We start from the raw sequence: 18,163 nt of genomic DNA on the forward strand, positions 1-18,163 counted from the left end.
GCAGTTAAAGTCCACCATTTAATAATCTGGCAAATAATTCGACTACAGATGTCCATGTCAACACAGTCACAATGTCCGCTGTGGTTGTGTGTTTTGACTCTGAAATTCAGCGCGCCCAAATAGACACTCCCACACCAAGCCTCTTTTGTTCCTCCGACACTCCCCCCTAAACAGAGCTGGACACGCCCACTTTTCTGACTTTTTCCAAAGTAGAGGTGTGAATAGTTAATGCACCATGAGTTAACATGAACTAACAATGAACTACTGTATTTTCATTAACTAATGTTAACTAACATGAACAAATACAGTAGTAAATGTATTGTTCATTGTTTGTTCTTGTTAGTAAATGCATTAATTAACATCAACTAATGAACCTTATTGTAAAGTGTGACCAATTTATTTGTGTTGAATTTAAACAAATTAAGTTTAATAATGTTCAACTTAATTTGTTTGTTTAAATTCAGCCCAAATAAATTGTTTACAACCGCTTAACGTGAAAAATAAAATTGAGTAAATCCAAGGAATCATCTTTGAATCATTTCTTTCAGTGTAGGTGGTTCCAATGTTTTTAAAAAAACAGAAAGCACCCATGATTATTGCGTCTAGATTATCCAAAGGTTGTTAGCATCAAATCTTTGGTACATAATGAGAGTTTAATTTGTGTATAGTTAAAATAGACATCTACAAATAGAACTGAGCGCTTGCATTACCTTTTTTTTCTTGTGCTCTCATTATCAAAGCTTCATTTATTTGTAATAATGCGTGTTTTTTCTAGTACTTGTGTAGGCTGCATGGACATCTTATGCACAGAGCACTTCTTTATACAAAAAAGTTGTATTAGTTAATGCTAGTGGTGTAAAGTAACTAATTAAAAATACTTAAATTACTGTAACTGAGTAGTTTTTCTCAGGAATTGTAATTTACTAAGCAGTTTTAAAATGTGTAATTTTACTCTTGAGTACATTTTTAGTGCAGTTTCTGTCCTTTTACTCCACTACTTTCCTTCAACCTGCAGTCACTACTTAATTTTTTCTTGTCTATGGGGATTAGAGAAATCAGTCCTGTGATGCCTGTCCAGTCAGATCACACATTGAAGGACAATCGCATCATAATGAACTACCTCAAGACATGGGAAACTGTTTGGAATCTTTAAAAGGTGGTTTATCACAGTGCTTTCAATCATTTTGCACAAACTTTTTTTAAATGGCAGCTTATAACTTAGGTTTTGTAGATTTCTTATGCAACTGTGTCCTATAAATAGCACGAAAACAAATCTGGTTGTTCTTTTGATATTTTTCTTAAGTGGTCTCTTCCTGTGGTCTTTAATGGTTTTGTTGCATAGATTTCCTATGCTCGGAAAAACAAAACTAGTTGGTCACTTGAGATCAGAACGGTCAGACGGCTTCTTCCTGCAGTCTCACATTTATAAATACACATTACAGGGCTTTTTCTTTAATGATTGCAGTAAATCCAAATCTTTTTGAGGTGTTATTTCTCATGCAACTGTTGTAATAACACCTAAAAGATACTGTCTCGGTTGAGATGGTCTCATCTCATATATGTTGGTTCAGTTTCTTTAGTGCAACTAAATAACATTTAAAGGTCACCTATTTTAACCCTTTGTTAAGATTTAAGATAAGTCTTTTGCATCTCCAGAATGTGTCTGTAAAGTTTCAACTCAAAACATTGATCAGATTATTTATTAGAGCTTTCAGAATATTGTATTTTCTGCTGTAAACACACTGTAGCTGTTTTTGTGGCCTGTGTCTTTAATGCTAGTTCTCCCCGCCCATCATTACCATGTGCCTGTCAGAGTGTGCCTCAATCTCCGCCTCGGCTGCGTCATATAAACAGCACAGTGACAGACATGAAAAAAGCAGATCTTATGTAAATTTTGTAAGCAATACTACAGTAGGAACTTTCCCAATGATTATTTGATGTATTTGTTGTGGAGTTAATTCAAGTCTTTGCGCAACGAGGAGTCACACACAATATCGCTACAAAGTTCACACACACAAACTCACACAGGGACACACACAGCGTGAACTTTGCACTGTTTTGCACGACAAATGTGACAGGATACACGTTAATATCTACTGCTGTATGGATATTTGTTATGTTACAAAATAAACCTGATTTAACGTCTACAAACCGGTATTGAAGCATCTTCTTTTATAACTGTGCTGACATCTGGCTGTGCTGATAAAAACTGTAAATTTGCTGTAATTCCTTAACATGCACTGTTTTAAAAACGTTTCAAACTTGTTAAACTCATTCTTAATCATATTTGATGATGACTGATGATCACAGAACGCCGAACAGATCTTTTAATCCCGGCTGCTTTGCACATGTCCTGTCTTGTTGATATGATAATACGTGTTACTACAGAGATATGTTAATAATTGTCTGTCAATCAATTCGGTGGGCGGGGAAACCGCACTCCTACATCACGTTGTTGTTGGCCTCAAATAAGAGAAGTTTGGATCCTATTTTAACATCAGGAAATTTAAAAAAAGAGACATGTTGTGTTTCTATTACTCCAATATGCCTGTGGACACAATATACCAATCCAAGCTCATTCTGAAAACGTAGTCCCGCGGATGTTTTTGGAGACAGCGGAAAACGTCTCGGGAGGTACATAAGGTTGCATTTATTTTCTTCAAGCGAACGCTACGGGGCGGTGTGACGCTGTTCCCTTTCGCGCTTGCCGGCCGGTCGGCCGACCGCTTACCTCCTTGTGGAGGGCTTTCCCGCTGCAACCCGTTTGTCCACTCAGCTCACCGTGTACGTCGGCAGGCTTGAGATGCAGAGAGTTGACCACGGCGATCGGTTTCGAGTCCAGGGAAGAGCAGTTCCAGCAATCAGGTAAGACAAAAACAGAATACCAAAAATTAAGTGAACGAGTTTCGTAACAGGGTGAGAACGCGGTGAAATCCGAAAACGCGGTAGAAAAAAAAATCAGGGCTTTTCTTTTTTTGGTCGGCTTTTGTAAACTGTTGCTCGAGTTTAGGGAAGCGAGCGGGCGGGCGAATTGGTAAAATTGGTTGGGTTCAGGGAAGGAGGAGGGCGGGTCAGTCGTGCAGTCAATCATCCGGTCAGTCGGACAGCGGCCTCTGGTGGGTTCACGAGAGAACACCGCGGGCACGAACTGCACTCGCTAGAGGCGTTTGAGATGCAAAAAAGCGTACAACAGCGGCCTCTCACGGATTCGCAAAAACTAAAACTGCAGCCGTACGTACCTCCCGGGACTTATTCCGCGGCCTCCAGAAACGTCCGCGGGACTACGTTTCCACAATGAGCCTGGGTCGCAATATACCTACACACAGTTCTGTCCAAACAGTTTACAAAAGATGATTTTCATCATAGGTGCTAGGGTTGGGCGATGTCAACCAATTTGGCATCGTACGATGTCTAATGTGAAACATCCCGATGGACAATGGCAGGACATTTCTGGAGACCGCGATTTACGTGGCCGGAGGTATGTATGGCTGCATTTAATTTTTTCAAGCAAACGCTACGGGGCGGTGTGACGCCGTTTCTCTTCGCGCTCACCGGCTGACGGCTCACCTCCGTGTGGAGGGCTTTCCCGCCACAACCAGTTTGAGCCAGAGGGGAGCCGACGGCGACGACCGGGTTCGAGTCCGGGGAAGAGCGGTTCCAAAAATCAGGTAAGACAAAAACAGAATCCAAAAAATAAAGCGAACAAGTTCATAACAGGGCGAGAATGTTGCGAAATCTGAAAACCCGGTCAAAATCAGACGAGGGGGCTTTTACTGGACAGCTTTTGTAAATTGTCGATTGGGGTTAGGGAAGCGAGCGAGTGGGCGGGCCGGCGGGTCAATTGGTAAAACCGGTTTGGTTTAGGGAAGGAGGAGGAGGAGGGTGGGTTGCCCAATTGGCCGACCCCCCACCCAGTCAGTCATTCAGACAGTCAGTCGGACAGAAGGTCGCTCGACAGCGGCCTCAGGCGGCTTCACGCGAGAACAGCACTGCTGTACATCACCTCCCAGGACGTATTTCGCGTCCGTGGTGCTACGTTTCCAGAATGAGCCTGGGTTGGGTTTTGTGGTTTGGAGTCACATTATATTGCACAAAAAAAAAATATATATATATATATATATATATGCATATATTATGCATCAGTGCAAACACTATGGGCTCTACTTTGAAGGTCCATACACAGAATGCAAAGCGCAGGGTGCAAACGCATTCAGGGCGTGTCAGGACACATTTTTGCTAATTTAAGGACGAGAAAATCTGCTTTGCGCTGTGGCGCATGGTCTAAGAGGGTTGAGTTTATTTTCTTAATGAGTTATAGGTGTGTTTTGAGAAAAAAACAATTAATCATTTCACAAGCTAACAGTTAACAGTTTTTTAACAGAAAACTGTTAAACAGCATCTACTGCGTGAGAATGAGAGATAATCGATCTACTTTCACTTTCGCTCTTGGATAGGGAAACCTTTAAGCACAGACATCAATTAGTCTATAAATAAATACTTTTGTTTGTTAAGCGCAAATATTCGTTTTAAAACTATTTCTAAATTCAGTTCTAATTTCCAGCAAACGAATAAATGAACAATAAGAAGGAAGTGTGCTCAAAAACCTGAGTTATATCTTAAAACACATGCTGTAGCCCATATGGTCTAAAACCTGACAGGTGGGCAAATCTTAAATTTAATAAAACAAATATAAATATGGATATAATAAATAATACTGCTAATAATAATAACATTATACAAAAGCAAATTGTTATGAATGAACTGAAAAAGCCTCCTGAGATGAAGAAGACATAAAAGCAGTGATTTTTCATATTTATGTAGGCTAGAAAATAATATGTTTTGTAATATTTTTATGCTTTATATTTATATCCTATATCTATTCTTATATATATCCTATATATATATCCTTAATATTTAAATTTTTTCATATGTAAAGATATTTGTCTATTGCTCTCTTGTGTGTATTAAGCAGTGTGTAAGCGAGGCGCAACTCTGCGCCGGAGTTTACACCGGGTTTGTTTTGGTCTAATAAAAAAATCTATTATAGTTTCTCAAAATAGCAACGCGCCAGCGGTCTGCCTCAGAATGCCTTGCTTTTTTAGACCAGAACGCCTATGGGCGCACATATGAGCGCTAATGCATTTGCTATTTAAACAGCGTAGCGCAACGCCTCAAAACTACTCTTGCGCCAAGCTGAAACTACCAAAAGACTATTGCGCCGCACCTTGCGCCGGGTGTGTGATAGAGCCCTAAAAGTTTTTACACAATAACAACAGACTAAAACATAAGTTTCATATACAGATAACCGCACTTTCAAAACAATCCCTTTTCACACAGATCCTCAAAAAGAAAAAAAACTATTAGTCTATTGCTCAGTAGTTGGCTCTGTGTTTTTTTATTTTATTTATTTATTTATTTTCTTGCAAGAACACTGTGCATTTGTGCAGTTCACATGTTGTTTTTGGTGGTCTAGCAATCGCTCATGTCTATAGGATGAAAACATTATGCACGAGTTAGTCGCTTTCTCACTAATAGTTCCAATAATGGTTGTTTTTAACTTGCATGTTGAAACCACACTGTACACATTTGTTGAATGCTGGTGTTGAATCCTGATGGATCTAATGTATAAATTATAAAATGAATAAAATGTTTTTAAGTGTAAAACTAACAGATTTAATAACACATTTTTCCAACCTTTGCTGCCAGCTAAGCTGATCCCAGACGACTGAAATTATCCCACCTACAATCAGCAGGAAACAACTAAGCAAATGATCACATGCAACTAACCATATAATCATGAATAATTAAGATGTCAAAATAAAAAGTGAGAATTATTTCACACACCAATTGCTGAGGATGTCAAACGTTGTTGTTTTTTGCACAGACTCATGTCACGCGACAGTAAAAAATGTACCATAGGCTCAATCTCAAAACTTGGCCCTATACACATTTCTGGAGATAGCGAATTATTTAGATAGAGGTGCATATGTCTGCATTTGGTTTTTAAAATGAAAACTATGATGGCATTCCTTTTCACGCTCACCAGCTGACCTCCCTGTGGACGGCTTTTCCACTGTTTCCAGTTTTCCCAGCGGCTTGCCATGTACATCGGTGGACTTGAGACATAGAAAGAAGTTGACCTTGACAACAGGGTTCAAGTCTGGCAAAGAATAGTTCCAGAAAGCAGGTAAGACAAAAACAAAAGCCAAACAATAAAATAAACAAGTAAATAACAGGGTGAGAATGTGGTAAAATCTGAAAACGGTGTAAAAATCAGGGGAGGGCTTTTCTTTTTCTAGATTGCTTTTTAAAACTGTTGGGTTTAGGGAAGTGGGTGGACGGGTCAATCTGTGCTTTTGAAAATACTATTGGTTGGGTTTAAGGAAGGAGGAGAAAGGGTCAGTGGATTGGTTGGTCAGTCAATCAGTCAGTCAGTGGACAGCAGTGGATTTACGCGGGAACAGCAGGCGTGAATGGCGCTCATGAGAGAAATTTGAGATATCATAAAGCATACACAGCGGCCTCTGGTGGATTCGTGAAAACAAAAAATGCACACAAAAAAACACCCCCTGGGACGTATTTGGCGCTCTCTAGTAATGTATATAGGGGTAAGTTTTCAGAATGAGCCTGGGATGGAAAAAAATGACATGATCAATAAGTCACAACATGTTTTTGTTTTAATTATAACGTAATAATCTATATTAATCATGTCTTTTTACAAAATTGTATAAAAGCTTTTTTTAATTGTTTAATGTCAAAAGAAAAAATAAAATAAAAAAATTCTACATTATTTTTTATTTGCTTTAATTTTTTTGAGTAGCTTTGGATATTGTAGTATATTCCCATGTACGTATGTTTTTATATAACCAAACTAAATTAATCTTGTTTATAGATTATTTCGAGCTATACAAGTTGCTTTAATGCAGTTTGGTTAAGTTAAAATGGCTTATAAAGTTAATTTGATTCAACTTAAAAATTTAAGTTGAGTTCTTTTTTTATGTTGACTATCTGAGATACAAAAACAACATATTAAACAAACTAATATAAGTACAAGACTTCTTTTGAACACACTATTGGTTTGGTTTAGGGAAGGAGAAGGGAAAAACAACATACTAAACAAACTAATATACAGTTGAAGTCAGTATTATTAGCCCCCCTTTGGATTTTTTTTCTCTTTTTTTAAATATTTCCCAAATGATGTTTAACAGAGCAAAGAAATTTTCACAGTATGTCTGATAATATTTTTTCTTCTGGAGAAAGTCTTATTTGTTTTATTTTGGCTAGAATAAAAGCAGTTTTTAATTTTTTTAACACCATTTTAAGGACAAAATTATTAGCCCCTTTAGGCTGATATGTTTTCAATAGTCTACAGAATAAACCATTATTATACAATAACTTGCCTAATTACCCTAACCTGCCTAGTTAACCTTATTTACCTAGTTAAGCCTTTAAATGTCACTTTAAGCTGTATAGAAGTGTCTTGAAAAATATCTAGTCAAATATTATTTAGTCATCATGGTAAAGATAAAATAAACCAGTTATTGGAGATGAGTTATTAAAACTATTATGTTTAGAAATGTGTTGAAAAGATCTGCTCTCCGTTAAACAGAAAATAGGGGGAAAAAATAGGGGGGATAATAACTTGGGGGGCTAATAACTCTGACTTCAACTGTAAGTACAACACTTCTTTTGAACACACTATCGGTTGTGTTTGGATGAGGAGGAGGGAAAAACAACATATTAAACAAACTAATATAAGTACAACACTTCTTATAAAACACTATTGGTTGGGTTTAGAGAAGGAGGAGGGGAAAACAAAATACTAAACAAACTAAGATTAGAACAAGGCTTCTTTTGAACACACTATCGGTTGGGTTTAGGGAAGGAGGAGAGAAAAACAACATACTAAACAAACTAATATACAGTTGAAGTCAGTATTATTAGCCCCCCTTTGGATTTTTTTTTTCTTTTTTTAAATATTTCCCAAATGATGTTTAACAGAGCAAAGAAATTTTCAGAGTATGTCTGATAATATTTTTTCTTCTGGAGAAAGTCTTATTTGTTTTATTTTGGCTAGAATAAAAGCAGTTTTTAATTTTTTTAACACCATTTTAAGGACAAAATTATTAGCCCCTTTAAGCTGATATTTTTTCGATAGTCTACAGAACAAACCATCATTATACAATAACTTGCCTAATTACCCTAACCTGCCTAGTTAACCTTATTTACCTAGTTAAGCCTTTAAAAGTCACTTTAAGCTGTATAGAAACTATTAAAACACTATTGGTTGGGTTTAGAGAAGGAGGAGAGAGGGTCAGTCAAACAAATATAAGTACAACATTCATTCATCTTCTTCTCGGCTTAGAGGACTAAGATGTCCTTCCAGCCACAACCCAGTATTGTGAAACACCAATACACACTCATTTACACACACACACACATACACTACGGCCAATTTAGCTTATTCAAATCACCTATAGCGTATGTGTTTGGACTGTGGGGGAAACCGGAGCACCCAGAGGAAACCCACGCCAACACAGGGAGAACATCTCCACACAGAAAGACCAACTGATCCAGGTGGGACTCAAACCAGCGACCTTCTTGCTGTGAGGCGACAGTGCTGACCACTGAGCCGCCATGCTACCCAAGTACAATATATATAAGCTATTGCTTTCCACAATAGAATGAAAACGCACAAGATATAACAAGAAGCACATTAAAATTAAACATTAAAGTAGACATACTGAATAAGCAAAACTTTAAAACAGAAATCACACTGAAATCAACACAACTCAACATAATATTTATACCAAAATAAATAAATAAATACTTGAAGGAGTTCACAAGCCATGCACTCTGCTCAATGAAAACGCCTCTATTTGGCAGACAGTCCAATGTTCATTCATTCAGCACGTTTATCTGTTTATCCATTCTCCAAAACATTCATGAAATCTCTCAAGGCGCCATGCAGGTGAATCAAAACATTACTTTGAACAATAATCTTTCAGCTCGGTCCCATCTTATTCTCTTCTGTCTGCCAGGCCCGAGATGAAATAATCACATAATGACATCCTGTCAGGTCGGCATCACATTAATCCTGACATAAACAGTGCTATCGACAGAGCCATTTTTAATGAAAGGCAGGGGGAAAAAAGGGAGGCGAGGCGGCAGTAATTGTTCTAATTTGGAGTGGATCGATGGTTTTGGCAGAGCACAAATCACGCAGCTACACAGGCATATAAAAGCAGGCTGTCAGACGCCCTCCGCTCTCTGCCAAACGTCCATTCAGCACACTTGGCACATTGCAACGTCGGCCAAGGTGGCATGCCAAGATTTTCAGTTCGCTTTTCAAACAGAATGGCTTTCGCCGTGTTTTATAGTAGAGCACGGATGTCTTTTAACACGCCGCTCAAACGACGGCAGGTTAAATTAAGGCAGCTTCTGTGTCAGACCTGAAACTGTAATAACATCCGGGACAAAGGCATGCAAAGGCATTTCTATTGCTCGTGATAGTCAAGAGATGAGAGCTCATGCAACTTATTAAAGACAGCCGTGTTACTATTACTATTAATGCTGTTACTAATAATACAAATGACAAAAAAAAAAACATACGTGCAACACTGTAAATAAAAAGCTGGGTTCCACACAATCGATTTGTGTTGGGGCAACAAGAGGGAATTAATTTAACTCATTAGTTTTTTACAAATTTAAGTGAATTGTATATGAAACAATTTCATTGTGCCCAAATAAAATTCAAGAATTGTGTGTCCGCTCATTTTAAGTAGTTTAAACAAACAGCAAATGTAATCATTTGGGTGCACTAATGATTTATTATTACAGATCAAAAACCTTGGTCAACAGATGCAACACCAAAAAAAAAAAAAAAAAACACCCCAGCAACCAAACTATAATAATAACAATCAATTATAATAATCATTTTAGTGGCATCTTGCATGAAAATATCTAAAAGTATATAATATTCTGCAAAATAATAATAATACAAAGCATTGATTAATATATTATATTAATCATTCATTTTCTTGTCGGCTTAGTCCCTTTATTAATCCAGGGTCGCCACAGCAGAATGAACCGCCAACTTATCCAGTAAGTTTTTACTCTGCGGATGCCCTTCCAGCCACAACCCATCTCTGGGAAACATCCACATACACGCATTCACACTCGCACAATACAGACAATTTAGCCTACCCAATTCACCTGTACCGAATGTCTTTGGACTGTGGGGGAATCCGGAGCACCCGGAGGAAACCCACGCGAATGCAGGGAGAACATGCAAACTCCACACAAAAATGCCAACTGACCCAGCCGAGGCTCAAACCAGTGACCTTCTTGCTGTGAGACGACAGCACAACCTACTGCGCCACTGCTTCGCCTATTATATTATATTATATAATATTATATCATATTATATTATATTATATTATATTATATTATATTATATTATATCATATTATATTATATTATGTTATATTATATTATATTATATTATATTATGTTATATTATATTATATTATATTATGTTATGTTATATTATATTATACTATATTATATTATAGTATGTTATGTTGTTATATTATATTATATTATATTATATTATATTATATTATATTATGTTATATTATATTATACTATATTATATTATATTATGTTATGTTGTTATATTATATTTGTTATATTATATTATATTATATTATATTATATTATGTTATATTATATTATGTTATGTTATATTATACGATATCATATTATATTATGTTATGTTGTTATATTATGTTATATTATATTATATTTTATTATACTATGTTATATTATGTTATACTATATTATATTATGTTATGTTATGTTGTTATATTATATTATATTATATTATATTATATTGTATTATATTATATTATATTATATTATATTATGTTATGTTGTTATATTATATTATATTATATTATATTATATTATATTATATTATATTATGTTATATTACATAATATTATATTATATTATGTTATGTTATGTTATATTATATTATAAGATATTATATTATATTATATTATATTATATTATGTTATGTTATATTATATTATATTATATTATATTATATTATATTATATTATATTATATTATGTTATATTATATTATATTATATTATATTATATTATATTATATTATATTATATTATATTATGTTATATTATATAATATTATATTATGTTATGTTATGTTATATTATAGGATTATATTATATTATATTATATTATATTATATTATATTATATTATGTTGTTATATTATATTAAATTATATTATATTATGTTATGTTATGTTATGTTATATTATATTAATTATATTATATTATATTATATTATATTATATTATAAATTAATTCTTGTTAATGCATGCAATTTGCACTGTAGATACAAGCACTGTTTATATGCACATGCATAAATATATAATATAATTCCATTAATCTTTATGCATATGATGCAAATTAGTACTTTGCTTATAGGATGTAATCCTCTATTGGTTTTGCTGTCTATATTCAGTAAGGTGTATATTTACAGTATGTCCAATATTAGAAACATTTACATATGCATAGAGAAACGATGCAGTCAGATCAATACCTGCAGACTTAACAACCAGAATCAATAGTAGAATAAAAAAGATTACCATAATAAAATAAAAACATGACAAAGGATAAAAGGTGGAGTCTTTAAAGGCAGCAATAAATACAGCATTAATTGCATAAAATGCCTAAAAACTTGGTCTAGAACAGTGCTTCTCAAACTTTTTTCACCAAGTACCACCTCTGAAAAAAATGTTCTCTCCAAGTATCACCATAATGAGCAGTATTGAAATACAGTAGCGTAGTAGTAGCCCGGTAAAGCAGCTACAGTTGTGCACAGTTCAAAAACGTGGCAGATTAATTCCTATTATTAAGAATATTTATTATTGTCAGCCACTTTAAACATAAATAGTCTGAACGTTAACACTGTACTGTGCTTATATGTAAAATAAATAAATAAATAAATAAAAACATCAACATTTAAATTAAAATATGCTTAAGGTAAAAAGAAAAATTGCTTTACTTAAATGCAAAGTATTAACATATAGTAGCCGATTCATCAACACCTGAAAATGTTGCCTGGACCTCAGAAATATAGGCTATATGTGATAAAATGAATATTATTATATGTCATATTCACATATAAATAATTTTGGATAAATTTTGAAATATATGTAGCATGTACATATGACATATTTGATTCCTTCACGTACCACTCGAAGAAAGCCCGCGTACCACTAGTGGTACACGTACCACAGTTTGAGAACCACTGGTCTAGAACATTTAACAGATTAACAGCTATACTCACAACTTACAACATGGCATGCTTTAATATGGCACATTTTACATTTGCAGGAATATACAGGAAGGAGTTTATTATGAACATGATATCACATGTTTATTTGGATAAAAACTTGTTTATTTATTATACTCATAATCATTTACACGGGCCATTACGCACTCCAGTGAATTGACGCTGTCTGAAAAGAAGTGAATTGGTTCTCATTAGCTCCAGTTTCTTGGCTGTTTCATTAAATGTGAAGTACCCACACACACATAATTGCCTATTTCAACAAAAAACGGCACATATGGCTTCATATTGAAAATGCTGAATTGAATCCAGAGTTATGAAGCATCCCTCAGCAAAACGACTTAATGTCACTCACTATCTCACCGCAGGTGCTCGTACAGTCAGCCGTCATTAGCTTCAAATGACTTTCATACATTTATTCAAATCAGTTTAGCATCACACCTGAGTAAATATGCTTACCTGGGCACAAAAAAGGTGGTGGGTTTCATTTTCATGTGAAGAGAAAAGCATGCAACAGATGATGGAGTAAAACGCAGAATGCTCTGAGTGAAGCGCACATATCTCGAGTGACTAAAAAGGCAATTAGTTGTGCAGTTAAAGCGCTTTTCATAATTATGTGAGAAGATCTGTGTGCCTGTGTGGGTCTCAGTCCCAGATTATCATCACAGTGATCACAGTGTTGAGGTCTGATGGATTCCACATACTGTACCTGGAGGTTTTCCAGGCTGCGAACGAAGCTCAAGTGGTCATGTCAAACCTGTCAAACATCTTAAAGAGAGAGAGAAAGAAAGAGAGACATGCTCATCCACAAAATTAAGCCCAATCAAATAATAAATGCACGAAAAGAAGAGTATCTGGTTTACTGGAATGAATAGATAGTTTACTGGAATAGAGATTATACCACAGCAACATATCTGAGCGCAGTAAAGGACAGTAAACTAAGAACAACAATGACCAAATACAGGCTGAGTGCTCACAGTCTGACTGTAGAGACGGGCCGATACAGACAGAACTGGCAACCCAGAGAGAGACGCGTCTGCCCACACTGTGCCCATGCAGCCAGAGGTGGAGACGGAGGAACACTTCCTCACCCGCTGCACAAACTATCAGCACATCCGAGAAACATTCTACACCAAACTACAGAGCATTTACCCACAATCCACTGAGTTAGACAATTAAACACAGCTTCAATATTTACTAGGGGAAGAAAATGAGTGTGTCCTTCTAGTGGCCCAATAGCCCCTGTCTGCAGCCTGCAGATCTGGGCGGGGATAAATGTGGGGCGGGGCTGCACATTCAGCCACGCCCACCTGCAATTTCATTGGTTAGTGGAAACGTAATAGCGTGAATGCCCACTACGTGATGTCAGTAAACAGGAAATGCATTTACAACTTCTTAAATATTGTTTTTATTGTTAATAAACACAAAATACATAAAAGTGGACATTCTTGCTGAGTGTTTTATATGTTAATTATGTTAACAGTTATGTGAATTTCATAATGGTATTTCTCCTGTTAAAAAATATTACAAAAGACTCAAAAGACTTTTCACAATGGTGTCACTTAAGAAATGCAGTGATTTTAATTCTGATATTTTAATGGTTTATTATTTTGCTTCAAAATGCAAATGCATATTGCATATTTACAACAAATAAAGATGGAGTCTGAAAAAATAAATAAATAAAAATGCAGTGTTTTTAGTTCAGTTAAATTTTTTACCTTTAAATGGGAGAGATCTCTGGAAAATTTACAATAAAACAAAAATATTAAAATTATACTTTGATTTAAGGCTTTTCAAAATATTGGCCATGTGTCCAATTGTTTCTCTTTCAATACTGCACTGCTTTGAGTTTCATTAAGAGCAGGGATAAGCTATTATTTATTAAGGGAAGTATATGTTTGTAACCTTTTTACTTATTAAATCAGATTATTTCATCATATAATGGATTTATTTTTACTTTGATGCTGCTATGAATATAAACGTATATTATCTGTTATATGTAAATGTTCCAGCATGAGTACATTTTTTTACTAATTTTTTTTTATATTACATGGTGTGTCATCTATGGATGCAATCAATTTCATTATTTATTATTTACCAATCTATTAAAGTTTTGTTCAGTTTCTCCATTTGAATGAAGACAGTGCTCTGCTGCCACCTACTGGGTGGTTTAATTATCTGTTCTACATTTTAATTAATAAGTTACAAATAATTTTATAATTTAATATTACTGAATTAAAATGCAGTCTTCTTGGTTTTAATTTTGTAATATTTGTAAATACAGGGTAAATACTTTATTACCACTTTCTAACAACCCTTCTGGATCCATTTCTGCACTGTAGATCTTTAAAAATATTTTTTATAATGATTTTGTTTGGTTATTAAGAGTCACATACAACATGGTTATTCTTTTTCATTTAATTATTAAATACACTTAATATTATATTAATAGGTTGGCACAAATGGACAGTTTTATTTATTACTTATCTATCAGGACACAAATTAAGGAAAATAAATTTGACATTAATAAGTGCAGCACTCATGTAAACTTCTGAATTTTTTATTTGACAAATGCTGATAAATAAATACCAACTTCATCTTCAGTTAAAACACCAACACAAAGCAATACACTCTGTTGAAAGTCTCTCTTTCTCGGTTCAAGTAAAAATCTGGCAGATGTTTTTTTAGATGTCAGATGTCTCACCTACAGAACATCTGTGTATGCACATGCACACATGTACAAAAGCAAGACTGACAATTTAAAGAAAATAATAATAATAATTTAAGATACAGCAGTTTGTAATTATTATTACCTTTAATAAACATAAAAACAATTATTTTTTACAGTGAAATTCCACTACAGAAGTAACAATCTGCTGAGCAATATATTGGGAAGTCATTTGTTGAAAAGAACGCTTGCAGGACCCCCCCTCTCGCCATACCCAACAGACAAAGCATTTTGTCAAAGTATATGGCACTCTGATTAATGACGCCTAAAGCAAGACCCAACCATAAAATTCAAAGTTTTAAAACTAACGGAGTACTGTAAAAAGTGCTTGGCATATTCTGTACTCTTTATCATGTGTACACACACACACACAGCCTGCTTCTTGAATTTTGGATTACTGACAATGGCTCGGCGAGGCAGTGGTGCAGTAGGTAGTGTTGTCAACTCACAGCAAGAACCTCGGCTCAGTTGCCGTTTCTGTGTGGAGTTTGCATGTTCTCCCTGACTTCGCGTGGGTTTCCTCCGGGTGCTCCGGTTTCCCCCATAGTCCAAAGACATGCGGTACAGGTGAATTGGGTAGGCTAAATTGTATGTAGTGTGTGTGAATATGTGTGTGTGTGGATGTTTCCCAGAGATGGGTTGCGGCTGGAAGGGCATACGCTGCGTAAAAATTTGCTGGATAAGTTGGTGGTTCATTCCGCTGTGGCGACCCCGGATTAATAAAGGGACAAAGCCGACAAGAAAATGAATGAATGAATGAATGAATGACAATGGCTCAGCAGGTCCTGGATGTCAGTGAGAGTTGCAGAAATGTCCCATCACCATCCTGTGTGACAACTCTCAGTAGGATACACTGCAGGATCTCAGGCAGCATCTGTACAAAATAACCAACAATCATTAACATGTCGCTTAACATACAGTATATTAAAGTTAAACTCAAAGAATTAAATATGTTTGTACTAGGCATGCCCCCTCCTCACATTCCCCTTTGCATAAGTTTCATTCATGGGTTATAAAGTAAACAAAAAATAAGAGAACATGAAGTGTAAATAAATATATTTTAAAAAAATAAAAGCAAAAATCTAATAAAACAAAAAGAGAGAAAGAACTGAGGTAAAATAAAATAAAACAGAATTTGCTCCACAAGAATCATAGTGATGAATATATATCAATGCCAATGATATTTCATCATTTCAATCATATTTAGCATTAACATTACCAGAATATGTAAATTAGAGAACATGCCACAAAGAAAAATATATTTTGTTATCTTTGATATCAATAAACTTAATGTGATGTACTGTGTTGCTCGAAACTCTTTAAAGTTTACATTATTCTTTTAAGTGAATAAGACCACCAACTGTACGATTAATCTGGAAAACGCCAACCCTAACACAGAAAACATTTTTTTAATTGCTTTAAAACTTCATATCTCCTTAAAGGCCTTTAATTAAATAAATTACCCATAATACGCAGCCCGTGAGGTGTACTGCACTATAATTTAACCATTTAGGCTACATGACAGAAGACGTGTACTTACCATGCAGAGATGAAAACCGGAATCGAAAGCATACATTACATCAACGTCAATATGTTTCCGTGAACCAATGAAAGACTTGTAGGCGGAGCGACATGTTCAGTCCCGCCTACTTATGGGCGGGGTTGAATATGCAGCCCCGCCCCGTCTTCAGCCCCGCCCCGATCTGCGGGCTGCAGACGGGTGTACTTGAATACATTTATGCCTGTCACAAACAGAGAGAGCAGACCAATAAAAACATCAGTGATGCGCCTGCAAACACACACACACACACACACACACACACACACACACACACACACACACTTGATGATTATAAATGAATCATTGTAAATATACTGATTATTATTGTTTTTATTACTGTTTTATCCTAAAAATGTACAGTTTATTCTGATCTATTTTTGTATTGATTTGTATGAATAATTAATGTTGAATAATAATATATTAAATATTAATTTGATATACTGAATATTTTGATGTATTGTTGATATTTTATTTAATTATTATATATAAATATCTTTTTTTTCTTTTCTTTTTTTGCTACTACTACTATTTACTGTATGTACTGTTTGTTTTTGTATTTTATTAAATATGTATGTTACTTTTTATGTAAACTTTATAACTGCTTTGGGAATACATTTGTAACAATTGTCATGCCAATAAAGCAATTATTGAATTAAATTGAGAAAGAGAGAGAGAGAGAGAGAGAGAGAGAGAGAGAGAGAGAGAGAGAGAAAGATTACCAACAGGATACTAAGGCTGCACAATATTAGAAAAATCTGACATTGTCAATGTAATATAGCTGTATCAGACTGCTATATACTGTCATATCACACTACTACTTGTGTATTATTGCATTTATACAACAGTTCGACTGCTTTTTTTTTATTAATGCTTAAAGAACAGGGTACAGAACAATTCAAATACAGCAAAAAGGGTTCAGGGGTGTACAAAAAACAAAATATAAAAAAGACAAACAAATATAAATATATATAGTAAGGGTGTAACAATATGCGTATTCGTATTGAACCGTTCAGTACGAGACTTTCGGTTCGGTACGCATTGCAAACCGAACGATTCAGACTAATATCTAAAAAGACAAAAGAGAATAAGTACAAAAAAAGCCTGCAATGCTTGCCCCGCCTTCAAGCTCTTCTTATTGGCCCACTGCGCTACAACAGAACGCAAATGGATTGGTTAGCATTTAAATAATAAGCGGTATCGATATCGGTATTGTAAAAAAAAATAACAAAAAGTATCGGTATCGTATCGAATTTACAAAATTGTGGTATCGCCCCTCCCTACTCTCTGGAATTTTAAAATGTCATTTAAAAAAAAAAAATTTAGTTTTTTGTTTTTTTAGGAAAAATCTCAGGAGAAACCTACTTTCACTTTAAAAACCATCACTTTTGAATTTTTCTCAATATTCTGAAATACTGAAAAAAGAACAATTATACAGGCTGTTTCTGACACTAAATGAGCATGCAGCTAATTGTTTTAAGGGGGAGAAAAAG

The sequence above is a fragment of the Danio rerio genome, chromosome 6 (genome assembly GCF_052040795.2).
Source record: "Danio rerio strain M-AB ecotype USA chromosome 6, GRCz13ab, whole genome shotgun sequence".
Lineage (NCBI taxonomy): Eukaryota > Metazoa > Chordata > Actinopteri > Cypriniformes > Danionidae > Danio > Danio rerio.